At 50.2% G+C, this 24,604-nt stretch overlaps 1 pseudogene; it reads left to right on the top strand.

Moving 5' to 3' along the window:
• Window positions 1-11,196: 11,196 nt before the first annotated feature.
• On the top strand, window positions 11,197-11,452 carry LOC145358059 (small nucleolar RNA U3; annotated as a pseudogene).
• The last annotated feature ends 13,152 nt before the right edge of the window (window positions 11,453-24,604 follow it).

Genomic DNA, 24,604 nt, shown 5'->3' with positions numbered 1-24,604 from the left:
AGGGAAGCACGTTTGGGAATATAAAATGCAGTTGTCGGGTTAGAAGGAGCGTATGCTGATGGATGGATTTGTAATGCATGCAAATAAGTGAAAGCTGGTCTTTGGAGGAATTAACAATTACCCAGAAGAAATCAAACTGCCTTAGTCATGAAGATATCGGTAATTTTTTGATGGGAAATTGATTGCATTTTAAATTGGAAAAACAAATCCCACAAAAGGGTTCTTGGTTATCTTACTTTATCCCAATCTATTAATGCTGACATCAATTAGGAGCTGAAAGGTGAGCGATGAGAGGGATTGCCAATTGAAGTGCTTACAAATGGATTCACACTGGGCAGGAACAGACAGTTTGTAATCCCTCTTAATATTGTGCGGTCTATGGGTTAGAACATGATAATTACAGCTTTTTATCATGCCCACTGCTTTGTTTCATTAAACGTTCAGAAGTAACTGAGGCTTTGAAAAGTGCTGAGGCCATTTCTGTAATCGTGGATGCTGTTTGCCTGACTTGGAGCAGATTTGATTATCTTTTCCTTGGACGTGTCACTGGCTCATTCCAGCACCTATTGATAAAAGCAAATTACTGCGGACGCTGGAATCTGAAGCAAAATGCTGGAAAATCTTGGCAGGCCTGGCAGCATCTGTGGGGGGAGCATAGTGCCAATCTTTTGAGTCTAGTTGACCATTCCTAATAGCCCTTGTCTGGCCATTTCAGAGGGCATTTAAGAGTTGCATTGTATCTAGAGTCACATGTTGACCAGACCAGACTAGGATAAGCACTCAGATTTTTAAAGTTTATTTGCGGGACATGGGTGTCACAGGCTGGGCCAGCATTTATTGCCCATCCGTAGTTGCCCGAGGGCAGTCAACCACATTGCTGTGGCTCTGGAGTCATGTAGGCTAGACCAGGTAAGGATGGCAGAATTTCTTTCCAAAAGGACATTAGTGATGGGTTATTCTGACAATTGACATTTCATGGTCATCAGTAGATTTTTAATTCCAGATACATTTTTATGAATTCAAATTTCACCATCTGCCGTGGTGGGATTTGAACCCAGGTCCCCAGAGCATTACATTGAATCTCTGGATTGCTAGTCCAGTGACAAGACCACTAAACCATCGCCCTCACTCTGAATGAAACTCATGCTCCATGTGATCTCCTGGACTGGATACCAGAGGAGTTGAAGAAGAATTTGACAGCATATTTTCCCTCTTACAGACCCTGGGCTTGTCTTAGTTTCTACTTTCCCCTCCCAGGGGATGACGGAGTGAGAGGGGCAGTGACGTTGATGTGTGGCACTGAGTGGTGTTTTGGTCTGATGACATGGTCATTATGGGCTGTGTTGATGAACCATAGCTCTTTCCCTGCCTGTCCAATACAAGGTGTGCCTCAGCCTATCTCGATCCGCTGAAGCGATTTCTCCCTCTGCCCAGTTTAGAAATAGAAATCATAGAACCCTACAGTGTAGAAAGAGGCCCTTCGGCCCATCGAGTCTGCACTGAACCCAATCCCACCCAGGCCCTACCCCCATATCCCTACATATTGTATCCACTAACCCCTCTAACCTATACATCCCAGGACACTAAGGGGCAATTTCTTTGCATGGCCAATCAACCTAACCCGCACATCTTTGGACTGTGAGAGGAAACCGGAGCACCCGGAGGAAACCCACGCAGACACGAGGAGAACGTGCAAACTCCACACAGACAGTGACCCGAGCCGGGAATTGAACCCAGGAGCTGTGAAGCAGCAGTGTTAACCACTGTGCTACTGTGCCGTTGACAGTCTGTTCCTAGGCCAGAGCACAACAAGCTGTTTGAAGTGGTGGATATGGCCCTGTGGGAACGCTGTTCTCCAGAGAGGAGAGTGAACTGAGTGAGAGAGATGGCACAGAGTCAGACACGTAGCACAGTGCGATCAGGAGCGGGATCCGCTGGCAGTACAGGAGGAGGAATCTGTTGTCCAAAGCGAGAGCTCTGGCTGAACGCTGAGCCTGTGGGATCTCCATTCAGAGGAAGGGGTGTCCCTTTGACCATTCAATGCTGCTGAATGTAGATCAGTGTACTGCAGGCATGTGTTGGTGGAGGTGAAATTTCCCATGTTACGCATGACTCTGGCTTTGCATGATGGCCCATTTCAATGCAGCCCCCATTCTGGGACAAGAGGTAACTCTTGGGTGTTTGTGACAACCCCTCGCCTCCATCCTCCTCCTTTCTCCCTACCTCCCAACTTCCTGTTACTGGCTCAAAAAGTAATTGGTACTTGCACGTGAATTGCCTATTTACACAGTGCTGGGGTGGATCAATGTAGCTCTTCCATCTTCAGGACTATCGAGGGAGATCTCTGAAATAAAGATACAAATGCAGGTGTTGTTGTTCCAGGAAAGGGGAATGGGAATCGTGGAATTGTTACCATGCAGAAGGAGGCCATTCAGGCCACTGTGAATGTACTGGCTCTCGAAATGAGCAATCATCTGGTTCTATTCTCCAGCTTTCTCCCCATAACTCTGCACATCCTTCCTTTTCCGCTAACAGTCTAATCCCCTTTTCCAATGCTCCAGTTGACCCTGCCCCCACCACACTCCCAGGCAGTGCATTCCAAACCCTATCCACGCTCTGTGTGAAAGATTTTCCTCATGTCACTGTTGCTCCTTTTGCCATTTATGCTCCCTCTTATTGTCGATCCTTCCATCAGTGGGGACAGCTTTCCCCTGTCTGCTCTGACCAGACCCCATCATGAGTTTCAACAGTTCTCTTAAACAGTACCTGAAGTGTTGTAAGCTACAGGGCTAGGAATCAGGAGCAGGAAGGTGGGATCAAAAAGGGCGCTGGGTGTCTGGGCTAGCATGGACAAAATGGCCCAAGTGGCCTCCTGCTGTGCTGTAGCTTTTCTTTGGTTCTAACATCCTTAGGGTTACCTTTGATACCCTATCCAGAAACTCAACACATAAACACAATGGCTACAAGAGCAGCTCAGAGGCTGGGAATACTGCGGTGAGTAACTCACCTCCTAACTCCCCAAAGCCTGTCCACCATCTACAAGGCACAAGTCAGGAATGTGATGGAAATACTCCCCACTTACCTGGATGGGAGCAGCTCCAACAACACTCCACACCATCCAGGACAAAGCAGCCCGCTTGATTGGCACCATATCTACAAACATTCAATCCCTCCACCACCGATACTCAGTAGCAGCAGTGTGTCCTATCTACAAAATGCACTACAGCAATTCACCAAAGATCCTTAGACAGCACCTTCCAAACCTGCACCACTTCCATCTAGGAAGACAAAGGCAGCAGATACATGCGAACAACACCACCTGCAAGTTCCCCTCCAAACCACTCACCATCCTGACCATTCTTTCGCTGGGTCAAAATCCTGGAATTCCCTCCCTAATGGTAATGTGGGTTAACCACAGAACATGGACTGCAGCGATTCAAGAAGGCAGCTCACCACCACCTTCCCAAGGGCAACTAGGGATGGGCAAGAAATGCTGGCCAGCCAGCGATGCCCATGTCCCAAAAATGGATAAAAGGAAAGATCCTATCATCTCTCAGCCTTCGCTTCTCCAATAAGAGAGGAATTCCCATTGGAAAACTCATTGTGGCACTTACGCAACTGTGTTTCAACAGCTTCACCATTCCCTTGGTCAGAAAGATAATCTCTTCTGATCTTTCCTCTTTCTTAGCCCCGGCTCCTTGCCCATGTTTAATTATTTGCCGCACCCTTTCAAAGCCGATTGCACCGCGAAGATCCATCTCTCACTGAGTGAGTAGCTGGAGAGCAGTATCTCACACAGCGACTGCTGTCACAGTGATGAATGGACGTGTGTTTGAGCCCAATGGGCAGGGAAATTGGTGAAACAAGCCCCTCTGTCCTATGTGGTATCGAGTGTTGTTACGGGTCCAGGCAGCTGGTGAATCCATCATCACGGTCCTGAGTTGAGCTGTGTCAATTGTCAGAATATGAGTCATAGAGTCTTAGTACAGAAGAGGCCCTTCAGCCCATCGAGTTTGCACCAACAAAACTACACTGAGTGTTCACTACTCCTACTTCCAGAACTTGGTCCGTAACCTTGAATGTTGCGACATTTCAACTACTCATCCAGGTACTTTTTAAAGGTTGTGAGATTTCCTGTCTCCCAGGCAGCACATCCCAGACTGCCACCACCGTCTAGATGGAAAATGTTTTCCTCAAACCCCCTCTAAACCCCTCACCTTAAAGTTATGGCCCCTTGTTATTGACTCTTCAACTAAGGGGAAAGGTTCCTATCCACCTGTCCATATGCCTCATAATCTTACACACCTCAATCATACCTCCCCCTCTCAGCCTTCTCTGCTCTAAAGAAAACAACTCTTGAGCCATGCCTTCATCTGCCTTATCTCCTGTACTTGCTAGAACATGGTTCCAGAGATAATCCAGGGATTACAAACTTTAAGGTTTTGTTTTTTTATTCTGCTGCCTGGCTCCCTGAATTCATGATGTAAGACCTTATCCTTTAATCTACCAACATGTACCACGACCCCTGACTTCTCACCCTCTCCCTTTAGGATGCCTTGCAGTTGTTCATATCCCTACCCAGGGCCCAAGGAAGGCAGCACCTCATCTCAGAGTCACAATTGCAGCCATAGAAACACCTGTATATTCCCCTAAACTAGTGAATCTCCTACCACTACCACTCTTTCTCCCTCCTTCCTCCCCTCCTGTACAGTCAAGCCGCTTCATAGAATCCCTACAGTATAGAAGGAGGCCATTCAGCCCATCGAGTGTGTACCGACCACTATCTCACCCAAGCCCTATCTCCATAACCTCACATATTTACCCTGCCAATCCCACTACTGTCAATTTTTCAGCGTGGCCAATCAACATAACCCACACATCTTTGGACTGCGGGAGGAAACCGGAGCACTCGGAGGAAACCCATGCAGACACGGGGAGAATGTGTAAACTCCACACAGACAGTGACCCGAGGCTAGAATCAAACCTGGGTCCCTAGCGCTGTGACCGAGCTTGATGTGCTAGTCGCTATTTTGTTGTGAACAGGATGTGGAGGTTTTAACCAGAACATTGGCAGTGTGGGGGGGGTCTGATTTATAGGAAGCAGAATGGAGTTTGGGGCTGTTAGGATTGTCGTGTATAGATTAGGAAAGAAAATAATCATTGTGCTGCAATGACAAGATGTGGAATTATATTCAGCGTTGAGCTGAAGTACAGGAGGGTTAATTGAGGTTAAAAGACACTTTAGACACAGATCAACCAAATCGATGGTTCAATTCAGCTGGAAGCAGAATATGGGATAGGATGTCAATTACTGAATGGCCTCTAAGTTGGCTGGGGAATAAAAGCCTTTAGTAATAGAGTCAAAATGGTATATTCATTCATTGAAGTGATGAACTAGATGTCTCATTATTTCCTGACCCTTGGGTCTTCGTTTAAGTGGAGAAAAGTGAATAGCACAAAAATACTATAAAAAGTGGCAGCAAGCAAAGATGTTGTGCTCACCAAGTCAGCAGAATTTGGGAATGATTTAAAAATAACCAATGGGCTGGAAGATCCCCTCCCCCCACCCCCTGGCGTGAATTCCTCTTTCTGAGTCTCTCTGGATTTTGAGTGCGTGCCATCATTCCTGCAGAGGGAGAATGCGGGCTCCAAATCACCCCCCCCCCCCAAAGTGTGGGCTCTTCCATCAATGCTGGAACTCTGCTGCCCCGCTGTTACAGAATCGGAGTGGGCACGGGGCGGGCGACGGATGTGTCCATTGACCTCAAGCTGGAATTTCTGGTCTCAAATGTTACACTGCTGGAAATATTCATGGGTGCATTCAGCTAGACAGGGATGGACATGAGAGGCAGATCCATGGATAGCTGGAGGTAAAACGATGAGCTGGTGAACGGTATTGAACACAGCAGGGGGAAAGCCTGCCCCAGGACCGTGTTTCTGGCTTTGGCAGTGTGAGAAAGGCAGAAACCAAACTGAAGGAATTTGGGCAGTAAATAGCCAAGTTCAACGGTGAGAGCGAGAGTCCGGAGTAAAGATACTTAGACAACATCTTTCGCCAGCGCTGGCTGTCACAGGCACCGTGCTCTTTCTGAAGTGTAGTCGCTGCGGTAACGTAGGAAACACGGGAGTTAGTCTGTGCACAGCAAGATCCCACAGGCAGGAGGGCAATAAATGAGCAGATGAAGGCCGCAGTGGGACGGATGGAATTTAAACTGGTCAGAACAGGGCACGGTACTGGGAGTTAGTAAACGTTACGAGGGCCTCGGAGGAATGGAGGAATAAATAAACTATTTTAGTTGACTGTTAACGTAGCCTGACAGTGTGGCACATGTGATTGGCATCTCCCTACATGCTTTGATTATTATTAAGCTGCTGGAATTAGTTCTTAAACTTCCAGAGGACGTCTGCAGTCCAAACTAAGCTCAACTTCTTACCTTCTCTCTGAGCTGCAGGAAGGGATACAATTTGCCTATCTCTCTGCAAAGATTTTAGTTTTCTTCAACTCATCTCTGCTCAAAAGACTCCAATTGGTGAGTTCTTTTATTTCCCATTGATTGTGGAGTTTTTTTATCATACCTTATCTGGTGGCTTCATTCAAACAGCTGCCACTGCTCATTGCTGAGCCAGTTCTGAACTATATATCTATATCTGAAATCACACTAAACTCATTCTCAGACCTGTTTCCAGGGAAATGATGATTCGTATTGTTCCATGCTGGGGCGGTGCAGGTATCTAATCTCTAATCTGCAGTTTCTGATTTAAAGTAAAGCTTCTTTCTCCGAATCAACCTTACACTTTTTCAGACAATAGCAGGATAAATTGCAGAGTTTCATTTCTGTTCTTTCATGGGCTATGGGCTGGGCCAGCATTTATTACCCATCCTTAATTGTCCTTTCGGTAGGTGGTGTGAGCTGCCTTCTTGAAATGCTGCGGTCCCTGTGGTGTGGGTACACCCACTGTACAGTTAGGAAGGGAGATCCAAGAATCCAAGAATAGCTGTGTGTGGAGTGGAAGTTGTGGTTGCTCCTCTTTTTGTGCCTTTTTGAAACCTGTGTAATAAAGTAACCCTTTGAGTTAATCCAAACTCAAATGTGAGGTTTTTAGTAGGAACAGAGATCACACAAAAACTGAGGGGTTGAGAGATACGGTATCCTTTATTTGAAAAAAATTGGCACGGCATGGTGGCACAGTGGTTAGTGCTGCTGCCTCACAGTGCCAGGAACCCAGGTTCAATTCCAGCCTCGGGTCACTGCCTGTACGGAGTTTGCATGTTCTCCCCATGTCTTTGTGGGTTTCCTCTCACACATCAAAAATGTGCGGGTTTGGTTGATTGGTCACGCTAAATTGCCCTAGTGTTAGGGGGATTAACAGGGTAAATATGTGAGATTATGGGAATAAGGCCCGGATGGGGTGATGGTTGGTGTGGACTCGATGGGCTGAATGGCCTCCTTCTGTAGTGTCGGGTTCGATGATTCTATGAAAACTCCTTCTGTTACAGGCAGGCAGTAAGAGGACAAAACCAACGCTGTTTGAACTGATCACCACCTCCGGCCCCCACCCCCTCCACATCAATAACACTTGCCTGTGAAACCCGTAAAGGCCACCAGTAAAGCCCAAGGGTGTACAATAGACATTATGTGGCCTCCCCAGTGCGCAACAACAGAAGCCTACCAAGGCCAAACCAAGTATCCTTTCAGTCCACAACACAGCATATGGTCAGTTCAGGACCTGAAGGTCGGGTGTAAGATGTTGATAATGGGTTCATGGTATCCAAGCACATCGGATAGGTGCAGGGTCAGGGATAGAGCTCAATGGGCGTTGGTGCTGCTACTGTTCCTGAGTCCTTATCCCCCTGCCTCCCCTTTAACCATCACCCATAATTCACATTTCAAGGTTCACCAGCCGATTTACCAAACAAGAGCAGAAAGGTCACAGTTAAATGATTCTGCTGATTGTTGATTTCCAGTTACAGATATTCTCCAGTGTGGGTATTGATGTTGAGAGCAGTGGCGATACAACACGGTGTTAGCTTGCGAATGGATGATAAGTGATTCCACTGCAACTATTAAGCAATCCAGAGATTACCCATTTTAGTTAAACAGCGATATTGTTACTCTGACAGGAGAAGGTTCCATTAGTTCTTTATCATGCCGTGCAGACAATAACTCTGGCTTTGGTAGCTGTCACGTTGTAAATTACACAGAGAGAGAGATAGTGGAGGACAGAGAGGGGGTGGGGGAGAGAGTGGGGGATGAGGGCGAGAGGTGGAGGATAGGGGAGAGAGGTGGGGGAGGGAGGGAGAGAGAGAGAGACCAAGGGGAAGAGAGAGATGCATGCAAAGAGAGAGAGAGAGAGTGGGGGACAGAGAGGGGGTGGGGGAGGAGTGGGTGGGTGGGGGGAGGGGGAAAGAGTGGGTGGAGGAATAGAGAGAGAGATGGGGAGGAGGAGAGAGGAAGGAAAGAACATGGGGGAGGGGGAGAGAGAGAGAGAGAGGTGGGGGGAAGAGAGGGGGAAGGGAATGAGGGATGGGGAGAGAGAGAGAGCATGGGGAAGAGAGACACATAGGGAGAGACGGGATGGGGAGAGAGGGGAAAGGAGAGACGAGTTGGGGAAGAGAGTGGGGAATGAGAGATGGGTGGGGTAAGAGTGTGGGGGAGGGAGAAATTGGGAAGGGAGAGAGGTTTGGGAAGAGTTTGGGGAGGGAAACGCGGGGAGGGGGAGAAAGCGGCAGGGGGGGAGAGAGGTGGGGTAGGGAAGAGCATGAGGAAGGGAGACAGGAGTGGGAGTAGAGTGGGGGGAGAGGAAGAGAGGGAGGGGAGAGGAGGGGGAGAGAATGGGGAGGGAAAGAGAGAGTTGGGTGAGAGATAGAAGGGGAAGGGAGAGGGGGGGAAGAGGGCATGTTTCAATTATTTCCTGTTGTTGGAGCTCCCTCCTCCCTCCCTGGACACACTGACACAGTTCTCACTCACTCACATCGCTCAATACAACTCCCTATCTCTGATAGGCCTCAAACAGCCTCCCAGAAGCAAAGTTTATGTTCACTGGGAGAGGCTTGGACCGTGAACATGGACAACAGCTGGCTCTGAGCACTTTTGGAAGATGCTTGGAAGGGAGATCAGTGTGACATTACAGAAAGGGAAGTGTGCCTTGTGATCCAGTCTTAGTTTCACTTTTGCTTTGAGGGAAGCACTCACACACAGCACTGACATTTTCAAGCTTTATACCGACAAAGAACAGCTCTCATAGGCCGAGCATCAATTAATAAATCATATTGCGTTTACCCACTCCCTTATAAGCAATTGATGATTAAACTATTATAATAGCAAGCCTGACACGAGGCTGACTGATTGCTTCCCTGGAGCCTGTTTGTCAAAGTCTCCTCCTCCGTGTCTTGATACTCCATTTTGTGGTCCCTGGGCTATTCGCCCATGGTGTGCTTTGCCTGGGCCTGTTCTCTTTGGGCCTGCTCCCCCAGGCCTGCTCCCCTCGGCATGCTCCCCCAGGGCCTGGCTCCCCCTAGGCATGGCCCCCTTGGTCCTGGCCTCCAGACCTGTTCCGCCTGGGCCTTCTCCCCTACGGCCTGTTCCCCGTGGGCCTGGCCCCGCCAGACCTGCTCCCCTTGGGCCTCCTCCCCCTAGGCCTGGTCCCGCCCCCCCACCACCCCAAGTCTTGCTTTCCCTAGGCCTGCTCCCCCAGGCCAGCATCCCCGGGGCCTGGTCTCCTGTGTCTGCTCTCTGGGGCCTGCTCTTCCCTTGTCACTGCAGAGACTCCCTCCGGTTTATAAGTGTTCTACTCCTTCTTGTTGGCCTCTGGGAGATAACGCTGTAAATTTTCAGGACGAATGGCCAGAAAATCTGCTCCAGCTCCTTCAATCACAGCTGACCTCTCTTACACCTTTGCTGCTCCTCCAGACATTGATCCTGTCTTTGGGGCAGCAGCAAGTTGGGGGGGCAGGGGAGCTGTGATTGGGATGAGCTGGAATAACGCACCAAGGGCACAGTGTGTCCCAGTGCTTTCCCCTTTCTGTTACATTCATAGAATCCCTACAGTGCTGACGGAGGCTATTCAGCCCATCGAATCCACACTGACCACAAACCCACACAGACCCTTTCCCCATTACCTCACGACTTTACCCCGCTAATCGCCCAAACTTTAGACACAATTTAGCATGGCCAGTCAACCTAACCTGCACATCTTTGGAATATGGGAGGAAACTGGGGCACCCGGAAGAAACCCACGCAGACACGAGGAGAACATGCAGACTCCAGTGACGCAAGACTGGAATTAAACCCGGGTCTCTGGTGCTGTGAGGCAGCAGTGCTAACCACTGTACCGCCATGCCATCCATTTAGCAGGTCTTAGCAATTTAATATGGGCAGCACGGTGGCACAGTGGTTAACACTGCTGCCTCGCAGTGCCAGGGACCTGGGTTGGATTCCTGCTTGGGTCACTGTGCGGAGTCTGCACGTTCTCCCCGTGTCTGCCTGGGTTTCCTCCAGGCGCTCCAGTTTCCTCCCACAGTCTGAAAGACTTGCTGGTTAGATGCATTGACCCAAACAGGTGCCAGGCTGTGGCGACTAGGGGAATTTCGAAGTAACTTCATTGCAGTGTTAATGTAAGCCTTACCTGTGACTAATAAATAAACTTTAAGAGGGATGATAATAAGAGTGGCAAGGGAAAGGCCTCGGCAATGCAATCACACCCATGGATCAATTCAGGAATTAGAACTTGTTCATCCCTTGTTCGTATATAAAACACAATGTCTTTCCTGACAACCTTTATAGATCAATCAATATGAGGGAGTGAGACAGCACTACCTCACACAGAGTTACTGAAACCACGCTTTGCAAACTAGTCCCGAAAAATGAAACAATGAGAGAATGAACTCGCATAAATCCAGTGGATAAACTCAGTAAAAACCTTAGCCAGCACTGGGTAGAGGCAGTAGGGATTGCGTCAGTGGACCTGGTGGATATATTTTGTCCTGCACACAGCTATTTACATGATTGGTTATTAGTCCCAAGGATACTAGGTGGGATTACACTTCCTGACTGAGATACTATTAGATCAAAGGTTGTTCATACATGGTCAATGGCTGGGATTTTTCCCCAAAAAATTCTAAATGTTGAATTTGTGTGAAAACTGGTGAAATTCACGTTTTCCATGGGAGCCTAGAGAATATTCTCCCACCCTCTGCAGAGGCCACTCTTCGGGATCATCTCTGTAGTGTTTTCCTAGAGAAATGTGTTTCTAAAAGTGTGTGGCCTCGCCATCCACGAGGAGGATTAATAGCGTATTAATAGTGTATTAATCCTCCTCGTGGATGGCGAGACCACACACTTTTAGAAAGCTGGCATTGTGTGTTGTTTTTAGCAACTGCTCAGTGTCATTGATGAGTGTTCTTTCTCTGTCTTGTGGAGAGCTGGAGGAAGATAACACAGTCTGCAGAGGCCACTAGCGTGAGCCATGCTAAAAACCATATTCCTGTTGGTGAGGCGGGGAACCCAGCACTGAGTCAGTCACTGGCAGTGTCCAGACTGGTGTACATTCTGTGGCCCCCGCCCCCCCACTGATGAATTCCTGATTGCTGGCCAGCCCGATCACTAGCCAACCCTGTGTGTCCCCTGCAACACCAGCTCTCTGTCCCCCACAACCTGATCGCTGCCCGCTCCCGCTCCCCCCACCCCCACTCCCCCCTCCAAAGTATGTCCCGGCCAACCTCACCAATCTCCCATGCCCATCCCCCACTCTGCTTCCCACTGGCAGTCCTGGCCCCATACTCCCCCCCCACCGAAGTCCCGATGTCCCCAGCTAGCTGCCCCCGGGAAAGACAGTCCCAATCGCTGGCCTCCCTCCCTTCCCCACCAATCCTCTCTGCAGAGGTGGTAGCAGGACCCCCACCCCCTCCCCACAACCCACCGATTTGCCCCATCATATCCCACCCCCCCCCAAGACCCTGCCCATTAGGCCACACGCCCTTGGCAGTGCCCCCATGCCCAATGGGCTGTGCGAAGGTGCCCCCGGAGTATTGGCACTTTGCCCCTTGAGCAGCGCCACATTCTCCCCATGTCTGCATGGGTTTCCTCTGGTGCTCCGGTTTCCTCAATACTCATTGCAGTGTTAATGTAAGCCAACTTGTGACATTGATTAATAAACTTTAAACACTGCAATGAAGTTACTGTGAAAATCCCCTCGTCGCCACACTCCGGCGCCTGTTCGGGTACACTGGGGGGGGAGAATTTAGCACGGCCAATGCACCCTAACCAGCACGTCTTTCAGACTGTGGGAGGAAACCGGAGCACCTGGAGGAAACCCACACAGACACGGGGAGAATGTGCAGACTCCACGCAGACAGTGACCCCAGCCGGAAATTGAACCCTGGACCCTGGCGCTGTGAGGCAGCAGTGCTAACCACTGTGCCACCATGCTACCCAGAGGAAAACACCAGTGAACCAACGCAGACAAGTACTGAGGCTGTGGGGTTGCTGTTTTGGGGCAAATAATGAAAATATCTCGGACAAGTCACACTTACTGGGTGCTGGTAATATCTGAGACCAAAAGAGCTCTGCTGAACAAGATCAGGAAGAGAAAGTTGGCATTCCTTGGGCACGTGTTAAGAAATCATGATTTAGAAAGTCTGAGGTTGGTGGGAGCGATCGATGGTAAAGGAGAGTGGGTGGGATGTTCCAGCCACTCTCTGTCCAAGTCTGGAAAATCCCGCCTGAGGTCAATGGACTTTATTATGTCCCTGTCCCGCCCGTTACGATTCCTGTGGCGGGCAGGATGGGAAAATTCCATTCATTGAGGTAGAACAGAGAACGACCTTTCTGATGGAGGAAACGTAGAACATTACAGCGCAGTTCAGGCCCTTTGGCCCCCGATGTTGCCCCGACCTGTGAAACCAATCCAAAGCCCAGCTAACCTGCACTATTCCAATATCATCCATGTGTTTATCCAATGACCATTTAAACGCCCTTAATGTTGGCCAGTCCACTACTGTCGCAGGCAGGGCATTCCACGCCCTTACTACTCTCTGAGTAAACAACCTACCTCTGACGTCCGCCCTATATCTATCACCCCCTCAATTTAAAGCTGTGTCCCCTCGTGCTAGCCATCACCATCTGAGGAATGTCCAATGGTGCCCATCCCCTGCAGTTTCCTTCCATATCCTATTCATCCTAAATCTCACCTAATCACACCATAATTTCCTCCCCCCACCCCCCCCCCCCCCAGCTATAACTCTTGCCCTGCGGTATATACCTATCCCTTCCCACTGTAACCAAATTGTTGTCACTATCACCAAAGGGCTCACCCACCTCCAAACCTAAAATTGGAGCACTTGGAGGAAACCCGCACAAACATGGGGAGAATGTGCGGATTTTACACAGTCATTCAAGGCTGGAATCAAACCTGGGTCCCTGATGCTGTGAAGCAGTAGTGCTAGCCACTGTGCCAACCTGCTGCTCACAATAAGAATTTAATTCACATTCTTTTCTTTTAATGAGTCTTGCAAACTGGAGGAATGCCTCATCAACGAGAATGATCCATGCCTCTGCAGTAAGATTGACGTGGAAATCCAACGCCCTGTTAGGGACACGGTACCCGGAGAGAAAGAGGATCAGAATGTATGGGCTTTGTGAAGACTCAAACTATACTCCTTCTTCAACACTGCAAAGCTAAAAGGATTGAAAATGCAACAATTAAAAGCATTGGAGCTTCCTAATGAATACCATTATTAATACAACAACATTCATTTAGCTCTTTCATTTTGCTTCTAACTTTGCCCAGGAAATTAATATTCTGATATTGTATAGCAAAATCTGTTAGAAATGTTCGGAGCTGCAAAAATGGCCAGATTAAAATTCTACAACTTAGGAAGAGACCATTAGGAATGACATTTGGTCATTATAGTTAATATATCTATTGTTTGCAGATGGACAGTGCCTGTGTTTTGTTATATAAACCTTAGCTGAAAAAGAGCAGAGAAAAATCTCTTAACCTTTTAGACCTGTGAATCTGTCGCTGTTGCTGTTTTATAATAGGTGTACAAACACGTACTTACACCAACAGAAAAGCCATTCTCCTGGGACCGCCCTGGGCACTGGTCCCTTGTGAATATTAATTTTATTTTAATGTATTTTTTCAGTTCCATTATTCATCTGATTCTCTGTTTCCATTGAAACTTTAAACAGACTAGTTTCGAATCCAACTGCTACTACCAGCTCCCACCGTACCCCCGCTCCCTCCGCACAATCTGAGATTCCCAAAATGTGTTGCTGCTTTGCCCCCCCTGCCCACATTTCCATTTTATTTCATTCGTGGGACATAGGCATCGCTGCCTGGCCAGCATTTATTGCCCATTCCCAGTTGCCCAAGTTGAGAGTCAACCACATTGCTGTGGCTCTGGAGTCACATGTAGACCAGACCGGGTAACGATGGCAGATTTCCTTCCCTAAAGGACATTAGTGAAACAGATGGATTTTTTCCAACGATCGACAATGGTTTCATGGTCATCAGTAGATTCTTAATTTCAGGTTTTTAAAATTAAATTCAAATTCCACCATCTGCCTTGGTGAGATTCGAACCCGGGTCCCAGAACATTAGCTGAGTTTTTGGATTAACCTCCATCCACCTCAAACTTACCACGACCGGAGGTTTTATTCCCAATCCTTCCTCTCACTCTCTCATCGCACCACCCCCAACCACTCCCCCTTCCTCTGCACTTTATTATCTCTAACAGCGCATCCTCCTTTTGTAATCATCCTTCTTCCCTTTCTCTTTCATGAGTTGAATGAATAAATTCAGCAGTAAATGATTTACGTTCAATGATGGTAATCAGAAGATTTTACGAGGGGAAGGAAGAACTGTGATTGGAGGAGCAGTGGTATTGCCGTTGGCTTCTCCAATCACTGCCATGCCACCAGTCCGACCTTTGGGTACCTTTGTGACTGACTAGCTTCGAAAAATCAGAACTGACAATTCCGATTTTTTTTTTAAAGCCAGTCTTTCAGGTCTGGAGCTCTGGCTGCTGAGACTGGACAATGACAAGGACTCCATTTACAGCAAAGAGCTCCCCTAGTCCCAACTGGAGTTTTGTGTTTTGTAGCAGGTCCAACACTGGTGCTCAGCATCAAAGCCCACAGCACCAAACGGTAAGCTTTGTGTGAGGGTTCATAGGATCATAGAATCCCTAAGGTGCAAAAGGTGGCCATTCAGCCCGCACTGACCCTCCAGCAGAGAATCCTCCTAGGCTCTATCCCTGTAATCCCACATATTTACCCCACTAATCCTCCGAACCTACACATTTGGAACACTAAATGGCAGTTAAATATGACCAATCCACCTAACCTGCACATCTTTGGTCTGTGGAAAGAAACAGGAACACCCGGAGGAAACACACACAGGCACGGAGAGAGTGTGCAAACTCCACACAGACAGGCTGGAATTGAACCGCGATCCCTGGCACTGTGAGGCAGCAGTGCTAACCACTGTGCAACCGTTCTGTGCATGAGCTATACATCAGCATTGGCAAGGGTGGTACGGTGATACAGTGCGGCCTCACAGTGCCACGGGCCCAGGTTCAATTCAAAGATGTACAGGTTAGGTGGATTGGCCACGCTAAATTAGCGTCCCAAGACCTGTAGCTTAGAGGGATTAGCGGGGTAAATAAGTGGGGTTACAGGGATGGGGCCTGGGTAGGGTGCTCTGTAGGAGAGTCAGTGCAGATGGGCTGAATGGCCTCCCTCCTCCTGCACAGCAGGGATTCTGTAATGGATTCCACCCTGAGAACTTTGTCCCTCAATTTGACAAGCAGCCAAAGCAAAGTATTTGTCAAGATAGGATAATCCATCACCCTTAGAACTGAAAAAACAGAGAAAAAATAACCCAGCGCAGGACTGTACCTGCCTGCTAATGGGTTAAAATATAATGAATGTACATTCTCTCCATACTGCGCTGGAGTGTCAGCCTAGATTATACGCACAAATCTCTGGGGTGGGATTATGAGCCTACAGCTCCTGACTCAGATGTGAGCGTGCTAGCACTGAGTCAGAGCTGACACTTACACTTACTATGCAAGCATGATTGTGATTCTATTTGTGAGTAATGGACGCGATATTGAGATTCTTTGTGCTCAGCACAGAACCAGCCAAGAGATGGAGAGCTATGAATATATCATCTTGAGGAATAGAGAGTGGGGAGATCAGTTAAAAGGGCAAGTTCCCTGAGAATACAGCTAAGAAAGTTGGATTGATTAAGGAGGAAACTTATCCCAGAGTGCGGGTCAGGCCGATCCGCACTTAATGATGGCAATGAAATTGAGCGAGAGAGAGAGAGAGAGAGAGAGAGAAATAAGCAGATGTCATTTGAAAGACAAATGTAGAAGTTTAGATTTAAGAAGCAAAGCAAGGCACTGAGGTCGGGAAAGGGAACCGAAAGGCTGGCCACTGCAGATCTTCCGCTAGAGAGGCGACAGAAGCGAAATTTAATGAGGTTTTGCAGGCTCTCGTTAAGGGAGTGCAGGGTTAGAGAATTCCATCCACAGTTTCCATGCCCTTCCCTCAGCCAGCTCTGCTGGCAAACGTGGACTCGTTGCTGTTTGTGGGAGCTTGCTGTGCACTAATCGACTGCCACGTTTCCTGTGGCCTGAGTTCCCCACTCCCCTATTGACGTGTGTTAGGTGGGAATTGTGGGGGAGGGGAGGGTGGTGGGGGGGGGGTTGGAGGGGGGCTATGGGGGGGATGGGAGTGGGGGGGGGGGGGGCGGATTCAAAGTGAGGGAACGGGATTCCCTCCGAGTTTTTGGCCACCCCGACCGTGGGGTGACTTTAATGTGGGGCCGGCACCCGCTACCTTGCCCTCTATTGAGACTCCTGATTGGCCGATTGTTGGTCACTTCCAGGTCGTAACCCAGCCAGCCCCCATTTTAAGGCTGGCGATTGGTGGATTGACCCAGTGACAGGGCACCTGGAGAGGGTGGGATGAGTTCCCCGCTGATTCTCTGGACGGCGGGAAGTGAACAGCCAAACAATTCCGGCCTACGTTACAACAGTTACCCCGCTGCAGAAATATTTCATTTCCTGGTAACTGTGGAACATCCCAAGGTCATGAAACGTCACCGATATCTAATTCATTCTTTTCTTTTTTTTCTGGGAAATCAATTGGGAGTTGATGGGAATGTACAACTTGAAACGCGAACAGTGACAAAACGGCTCCTGCAGTGACACCAGTGCACCCGGGCCCAGTGCCGAGGCTGTTCCTGCAGTGACACCAGTGCACTCGGGCCCAGTGCCGAGGCTGCTCCTGCAGTGACACCAGTGCACCCGGGCCCAGTGCCGAGGCTGCTCCTGCAGTGACACCAGTGCACTCGGGCCCAGTGCCGAGGCTGTTCCTGCAGTGACACCAGTGCACTCGGGCCCAGTGCCGAGGCTGCTCCTGCAGTGACACCAGTGCACCCGGGCCCAGTGCCGAGGCTGCTCCTGCAGTGACACCAGTGCACCCGGGCCCAGTGCCGAGGCTGCTCCTGCAGTGACACCAGTGCACCCGGGCCCAGTGCCGAGGCTGCTCCTGCAGTGACACCAGTGCACCCGGGCCCAGTGCCGAGGCTGCTCCTGCAGTGACACCAGTGCACCCGGGCCCAGTGCCGAGGCTGTTCCTGCAGTGACACCAGTGCACCCGGGCCCAGTGCCGAGGCTGTTCCTGCAGTGACACCAGTGCACTCGGGCCCAGTGCCGAGGCTGCTCCTGCAGTGACACCAGTGCACCCGGGCCCAGTGCCGAGGCTGCTCCTGCAGTGACACCAGTGCACCCGGGCCCAGTGCCGAGGCTGCTCCTGCAGTGACACCAGTGCACCCGGGCCCAGTGCCGAGGCTGCTCCTGCAGTGACACCAGTGCACCCGGGCCCAGTGCTGAGGCTGCTCCTGCAGTGACACCAGTGCACCTGGGCCCAGTGCCGAGGCTGCTCCTGCAATGACACCAGTGCACCTGGGCCCAGTGCCGAGGCTGTTCCTGCAGTGACACCAGTGCACCTGGGCCCAGTGCCGAGGCTGTTCCTGCAGTGACACCAGTGCACCTGGGCCCAGTGCCGAGGCTGCTCCTGCAGTGACACCAGTGCACCCGGGCCCAGTGCCAAGGCTGTTCCTGCAGTGACACCAGTGCACCTGGGCCCAGTGCCGAGGCTGTTCCTGCAGTGACACCAGTGCACCTGGGCCCAGTGCCGAGGCTGCTCCTGCAGTGACACCAGTGCCAAAGCTATTCTGAAGAAGTTTCCAATGGCTTTCTTATGCTGAGGTAGCTCCCAACAGCGCTTGGCAGCTTTGCTGCCCTATTCCTGAGACCCTACAAGGCCAGCAGGATGAGGAGCCCCTTCATTACCCAATGACCACTCTCCCTGGAATTGGTATACTAGCAATGCCAACCGTTGACATATGCCCACCCACGGACCTGAAAACTCAACCCACTGGCTGGAATTTTACTGCAATGCCCACCCTGGGATCAGGGCAGGCGAGGCTCACAGGACGGGATTCTCCATTTGCCTCGAGGGGATTTTAAGAGCCTCATCCAAACAAGATCATAACATCCCTCGGACTGTGTTAGGTTTGAACTGGAGTGATGTGTGGGGCTAATGGGGCAAGGGGTGAGCCAGAGGCCCGAGCGAGGAGGGTATGAGCTGTGATGCTGGGAGGAAGGGCTGGGGTGTGAATGGTGTGAGCAGCAGGAGTCAGGGGGTCAGGCCTGAAGTGGGAGAGCCTAGGATAGGCCGCAGAGTGGAGAGTGGGAGGCTGACTGAGATTGTGAAGGGGGGGGGGGGTGGGGGGGTGGTTGGAGGCTTCAGATCACGGGGTGGAGTGGGGGGGGGGGCGGAGGAGGAGGGGAGGGTGGGAGTGGGGGGGGGGCGGAGGAGGAGGGGAGGGTGGGAGTGGGGGGGGGGGCGGAGGAGGAGGGGAGGGTGGGAGTGGGGGGGGGGCGGAGGAGGAGGGGAGGGTGGGAGTGGGGGGGGGGCGGAGGAGGAGGAGGAGGGGAGGGTGGGAGTGGGGGGGGGGCGGAGGAGGAGGGGAGGGTGGGAGTGGGAGTGGGGGGGGGGCGGAGGAGGAGGGGAGGGTGGGAGTGGGGGGGGAGGAGGAGAGGGTGGGAGTTGGGGGGGGGGGCAGCTGGCAAGGTGGCAGATCACATGGAAAGGAGCAGCTGAGCTTGAAGTGCTTGGGGAAGCGTTGCTCCTGGGCAGCCAGTGGGCCTCCTCCCATTCCCATTCCCATTCCCATTCCCATTCCCATTCCCATTCCCATTCCCATTCCCACTCCCATCGTATCCGTGGGAATTGTTGAGAGAGAGACGAACACAAGGAAAGGCATTGCCTTCCTGGGAAGACAGGAATGATTGGAATGTGAATGTCAGACAGGACGGGGACCTTTCTGGGGAGCAGGAGCGAGCACGGTTTGTCATGGAGCACGGGTGCATCTGAAGTGTGGCGCATGGAATATGAGCAGCCATTTTGTGCAAAGGAAGATCCCACAAACAGCAGTGCCCTCATTACCAGGTGACCTCGTGTTTTTAGTATTGGTTAATGAAGGGTAGTTGTGTCTTTGCCAGGACAGCAAATGACAGAACTCTGTTTTCTCTTCCTTAAGCTAACATCATGGGATCTCAGCATGGCACAGCGGTTCGCACTGCTGCCTCACAGCGCTGGGGACCCAGGTTCGATTCCCGGCTTGGATCACTCGCTGTGCGGATTCTGCACATCCTCCCCGTGCCTGCGTGGGTTTCCTCCGGATGCTCCGGTTTCCTCCCGCAGTCTGCAAGACGCGCTGGTTAGGAGCGTTGGCCATTCTCCCTCCGTGTACCCGAACAGGCGCCAAGCGTGTGGACACAAGAAATAGGAGCAGGAGTCGGCCATCTAGCCCTTCGAGCCCGCCCCGTGTGGCGACGAGGGGATTTTCATAATAACTTCACTGCGGTGTTAATGTGCTTGTGACATCAATAAATGAACTTCAAACGTTAGTGCCTTCACGAGGGGGCAGGTGGGGCCTCGGTTTAACATCCCAGTTCAGAGGCAGCACCTCCTCCAGCGCTACGTAGATGCAGCAGTCCAGATTACACGCTGGATTCACCGGAGTGGGTTTTGAACCCACGACTTCCCTGACCTGGAGGTTGAAAGTACAAGATCTACCACTTAAACTACTGTGTGTTAAAAGATGTCAGGGTTACAGCCTTACTTGCTCTAATTCACCCAAGTTATTAGTTGATTATTTAAATGAGAGGATCATGAATGAATTAATTATGTCAGCTTTTCTTTCTTACAAAAACTGTGGAAATAATGTGTTCCTTACAGAGAAATGGATGGGAAATAATTGCATGTATTAATATTTCATTGTAAGAACAATTTTAATTACCCGATAGAATTAATTATAGCTGTTACCTCAAGCTTTCAAATGTTGCAGATTGGAACCTAATGAGAGATGGAAATAGACTGTGCATTTCCCTCATCTCATTCAGGATTGATTTAGGGAAATAAATGGCAATTTTTATACAGATTAAATTGGATTCAGTTGAACTGCTAAAGCCCCACGTGCATCCTGCATCACACAAAGCTACTCCTCGCCACGTCTCTGTCCCCCTCCACTTCTGAAAATGTAGATTCAGCTACACTTTCTCCTGAAGCTTATCCACATGCAGGCTGGCACAGTGGTCAGCACTGCTGCCTCAAAGCACCAGGGACCCGCGTTCAGTTCCCTGGCTTGAGTGACTGTCTGTGTGCATGTTCTCCCCGTGTCTGCGTGGGTTTCCTCCGGGTGCTCCGGTTTCCTCCCGCAGTGCGAAAGACGTACTGGTTAAGCGCATTGGCCGTGCTAAATTCTCCTTCAGTGTGCCCGAACAGGTGCTGGACAGTGGCAACTAGGGGATTGTCATAGTAACTTCATTGCAGTGTTAATGTGAGCCTACTTGTGAGTATGTTGGAAAGTTATTCAACCAAATGAAGCCTCAGAGCTCAAGTTGAATCTTGCCCTTATCTGCTGGCCAGCTGCATGCACTTTGGGTGGCACAGTGGGTTAGCGCTGCAGCCTCACAGCGCCAGGGACCTCCTGGGTTCGATTCTCGGTTTGGGTCACTGTCTGTGTAGAGTCTGCACATTTTCCCCGTGTCTGCGTGGGTTTCCTTCACAGCCAAACAAGTTATTCGCACTGAATGAGGTCACGGGTGAGGTTTTAAAGCCTTTCTCGTCCCAAAACTATAAAATCCTGCTCCATTATCTGCCCCTCGCCCGCAAAATTCCAACGCACGTATCCCACTTTACTCACGCTGCCTCTTCCAAAGAGTTATCTAACTCGCCCCACTTCCTCACCTTGTCCCCACAGCCCTGCAAAGTCTTTCTGTTTGAATAACTTTTCAATGTTACTATTGAAAGAGTTTGCATCCCCCTCTCAGGCTGTGGATTCCAGACTCACTGCAAGAGAAAAGCTCCATTCAATCCCTTCCCTTGGACTTTTGCCAATTCTGTGCCCTGGTCAACCAGATCATGATGCTCATTTGAAGAACCCGTGCAGACATGATGGGCCAAATGGCCTCCTTCTGCGCCGTAACAAATCTGTGTTTCTACGTGGCCCTATCCTCTCGCCATTTTAGACAGAAAAGGCAGAGACATAAGAAATAGGAGCAGGAGTAGGCCATCTAGCCCTTCGAGCCTGCCCCGCCATTCAATAAGATCATGGCTGATCTGAAGTGGATCAGTTCCACTTTCCCACTTTCTCCACATAACCCTTAATCCCCTTGTCTATCAGAAACCTATCTACCCGTGACTTAAATATATTCAGCGAGGTAGCCTCCACCACTTCAACGGGCAGAGAATTCCAGAGATTCACCACCCTTTGAGTGAAGAAGTTCGTTCTCAACTCTGATCTAAACTGTCCCCCCCTTATCTTGAGGCTGTGCCCTCTAGTCCTGTTATCCTTTCTAAGCGGGAAGAATCTCTCTACCTCTACCCTATCCATTCCCTTCATTATCTTATACGTCTCTATAAGATCCCCCCTCATCCTTCTAAACTCCAACGATTACAGACCCAGTCTGTGGGAATGGAGTCTACGGGAATGGAGGAGAAGAGGGAAGGGTGGGGTGGGGTGGGGTGGGATGGGGGGGTGTTGAGGGGGGGGAGGGGGGAGGGGTTGGGGGGGATGGGCGGGGGTTGGTGGGGGTGACCTTTAGCAGGACCGGAAGAGTCTGCCATCAGGAAAGACGGGGAATTCCGGCCCAGTGTTTGGGTTGAGAGGAAATGTCCCCCTCTCTCCCTCTGTACATGAAGCCACTTCAGCTTATGCTGAGCAAGTAAAGGTGTTTAAAATCTTACCGCAGAACGATATAATGACATTCAGCAGCATTACCCAGCACAGCTTTTTCACGGTGCGATTGTTCCAAAATCCACCTCAGTTCAGCTGGATGAATTCATCTTCTGGGTGTTAAATTCATTCCAGAATCCTTGGCCTGCACCGATTTTCAAACAACTCGGATAAGAATTCGAGAAATCTCCGATTGAGGAGGAGAAAGTGTGAGAGAGATTGATCAGAATGATACCAGGAACGTCTGTGATGCAGAGAGGCTGGGAAAGCTGGGATTGCTCTCTCTGGAGCAGAGAAGGTTTGGGACAGAGCGAACCGAGACATTCAATATTAGGACGGATTTTGCTCAAAGAGATATTGGCCTTGGACCAGTGGTGTGCCGCAGGGCTCGGTACTAGGACCTCTTCTGTTTGTGGTATATATTAATGACTTGGAAGAGGGGGTAGGTGGTGTGATCAGCAAATTTGCTGATGACACTAAGATGGTTGGATTGGCGGGTACTGAGGAGCAGTGCCTGGCAATGCAACAGGACATAGACAGGCTGGTAGATTGGGCAGATAGATGGCAAATGGAATTTAATCCGGAGAAATGCGAGGTGATGCACTTTGGCCGGAATAATGTGGAGGGGAGTTATACGATAAAAGGTAGAACTATCCGGAGTATAGATACGCAGAGAGACCTGGGGGTGCAAGTGCACAAGTCCCTGAAGGTGTCGGTGCAGGTGCAGAATGTGATGAGGAAAGCGTATGGTATGTTAGCCTTCATAGGAAGGGGTATAGAATATAAGAGTAGGAGTCTGATGTTGCAGTTGTATAGAACGTTGGTTAGGCCTCACTTGGAGTACTGCGTCCAGTTCTGGTCGCCGTACTACCGGAAGGATGTAGAGATCCTGGAGAGAGTGCAGAGGAGATTTACCAGGATGCTGCCTGGTATGGAAGGGCTGTCTTACGAGGAAAGATTGAATGAACTTGGGCTGTTTTCCCTTGAGAGACGTCGGCTGAGGGGGGATCTAATAGAGGTTTATAAGATTATGAAGGGGATAGATAGAGTAAATGGTGGTAAGCTTTTTCCGTTATTAGAAATAGATAGAACGAGGGGTCACGGGCTTAGGGTGAGGGGGGCTAGGTATAAGACAAATATTAGAGGGCAGTTTTTCACGCAAAGGGTAGTGGGGGTGTGGAATGCACTGCCGAGTAAGGTGGTGGAAGCAGGCACGCTAGGGTTGTTTAAGAGTCACTTAGACAGCCACATGAGCGGGCTACATATAGGGGGATATAGTAGGCCTTACTAAACATTGTAGGCTTGGGAATACGTTTTGCCTCAGGGATGTTACAGTCTTTGTCTGTTTAATAATGAATTTTTTGTCTCCACAGGCATTTAAGTCCAGCAAGGGGCATGCATCTGGCAGGTTGTAGTGGGCTGCTCTTGGACGTTGCTTCGGGAGTTGCCTATTGCTTCTTGTCATTAGTGTGCTTAAACTGGACCATCTCGAGGGCAACATGACAGCTCAGAGACTATCTCTGTTGCTGTGCGGACACATGGATTTGGGCCTGTGTCTGTGGGAGTTTGCACGTTCTCCCCGTGGTTGCGTGGGTTTCCTCCGGGTGCTCCGGTTTCCTCCCACATCCCCCAAAGATGTGCTTTTAGGCTGATTGATTGGGTACTAAATTGTCCCTATATTGGACCTCCCTGATCCTCGCACGTTAGGCGTAGACTAAAATCATGAATAGGTCACTGAGACAGGGGGACGGCGGCGCGGGCTCGTTGGGCCGAAGGGCCTGTTTCCCGTGCTGTGTTGTTCTTTGTTCTTTGTTCTTGGAGGGAGTGTTCCCTGGCCTGGTAGGTCAATGGGGCTTGCTGTGAGTTTGGATCGGAGCGGCAGAGGTTTGAAGAGTTCCGGTTATGGAGAGTTGAGATGGGGATATGGGATACAGATAGTTTGGGCGAAAACCTGGTAAATGGAGGTTAACGTAGAGAAGTGTGAGGAGATGCTATGGAGGAATCAAAAGGCAGCCTTTATTGCAAAGGGGTTGGTGTTTAAAAGTAGGGAAGTTTTGCTTCAATATTACTAAGTGTTGGTGAGGCCTCACCTGGAACACGGCGTACAGTTTTGGTCCCCTTAGCTAAAAGAGATGTAGGCTGGAATTTTACCACCCACCATGGGAATCGGAGCAGGGAGGGATGGACGATGGAAAGGTCCACTGACCTCGGGCGGGTTTTTATGGTTTTGGGACGAGGGTGCCCGTAAAATCCTGCCCATTGGAGGCATTCCAAAGCAGAT

This window comes from Carcharhinus amblyrhynchos, chromosome 24, assembly GCF_965287045.1.
Source record: "Carcharhinus amblyrhynchos chromosome 24, sCarAmb.v2.hapA, whole genome shotgun sequence".
In the NCBI taxonomy this organism is placed as follows: domain Eukaryota; kingdom Metazoa; phylum Chordata; class Chondrichthyes; order Carcharhiniformes; family Carcharhinidae; genus Carcharhinus; species Carcharhinus amblyrhynchos.
This window is presented reverse-complemented; position numbering and strand designations above follow the sequence as displayed.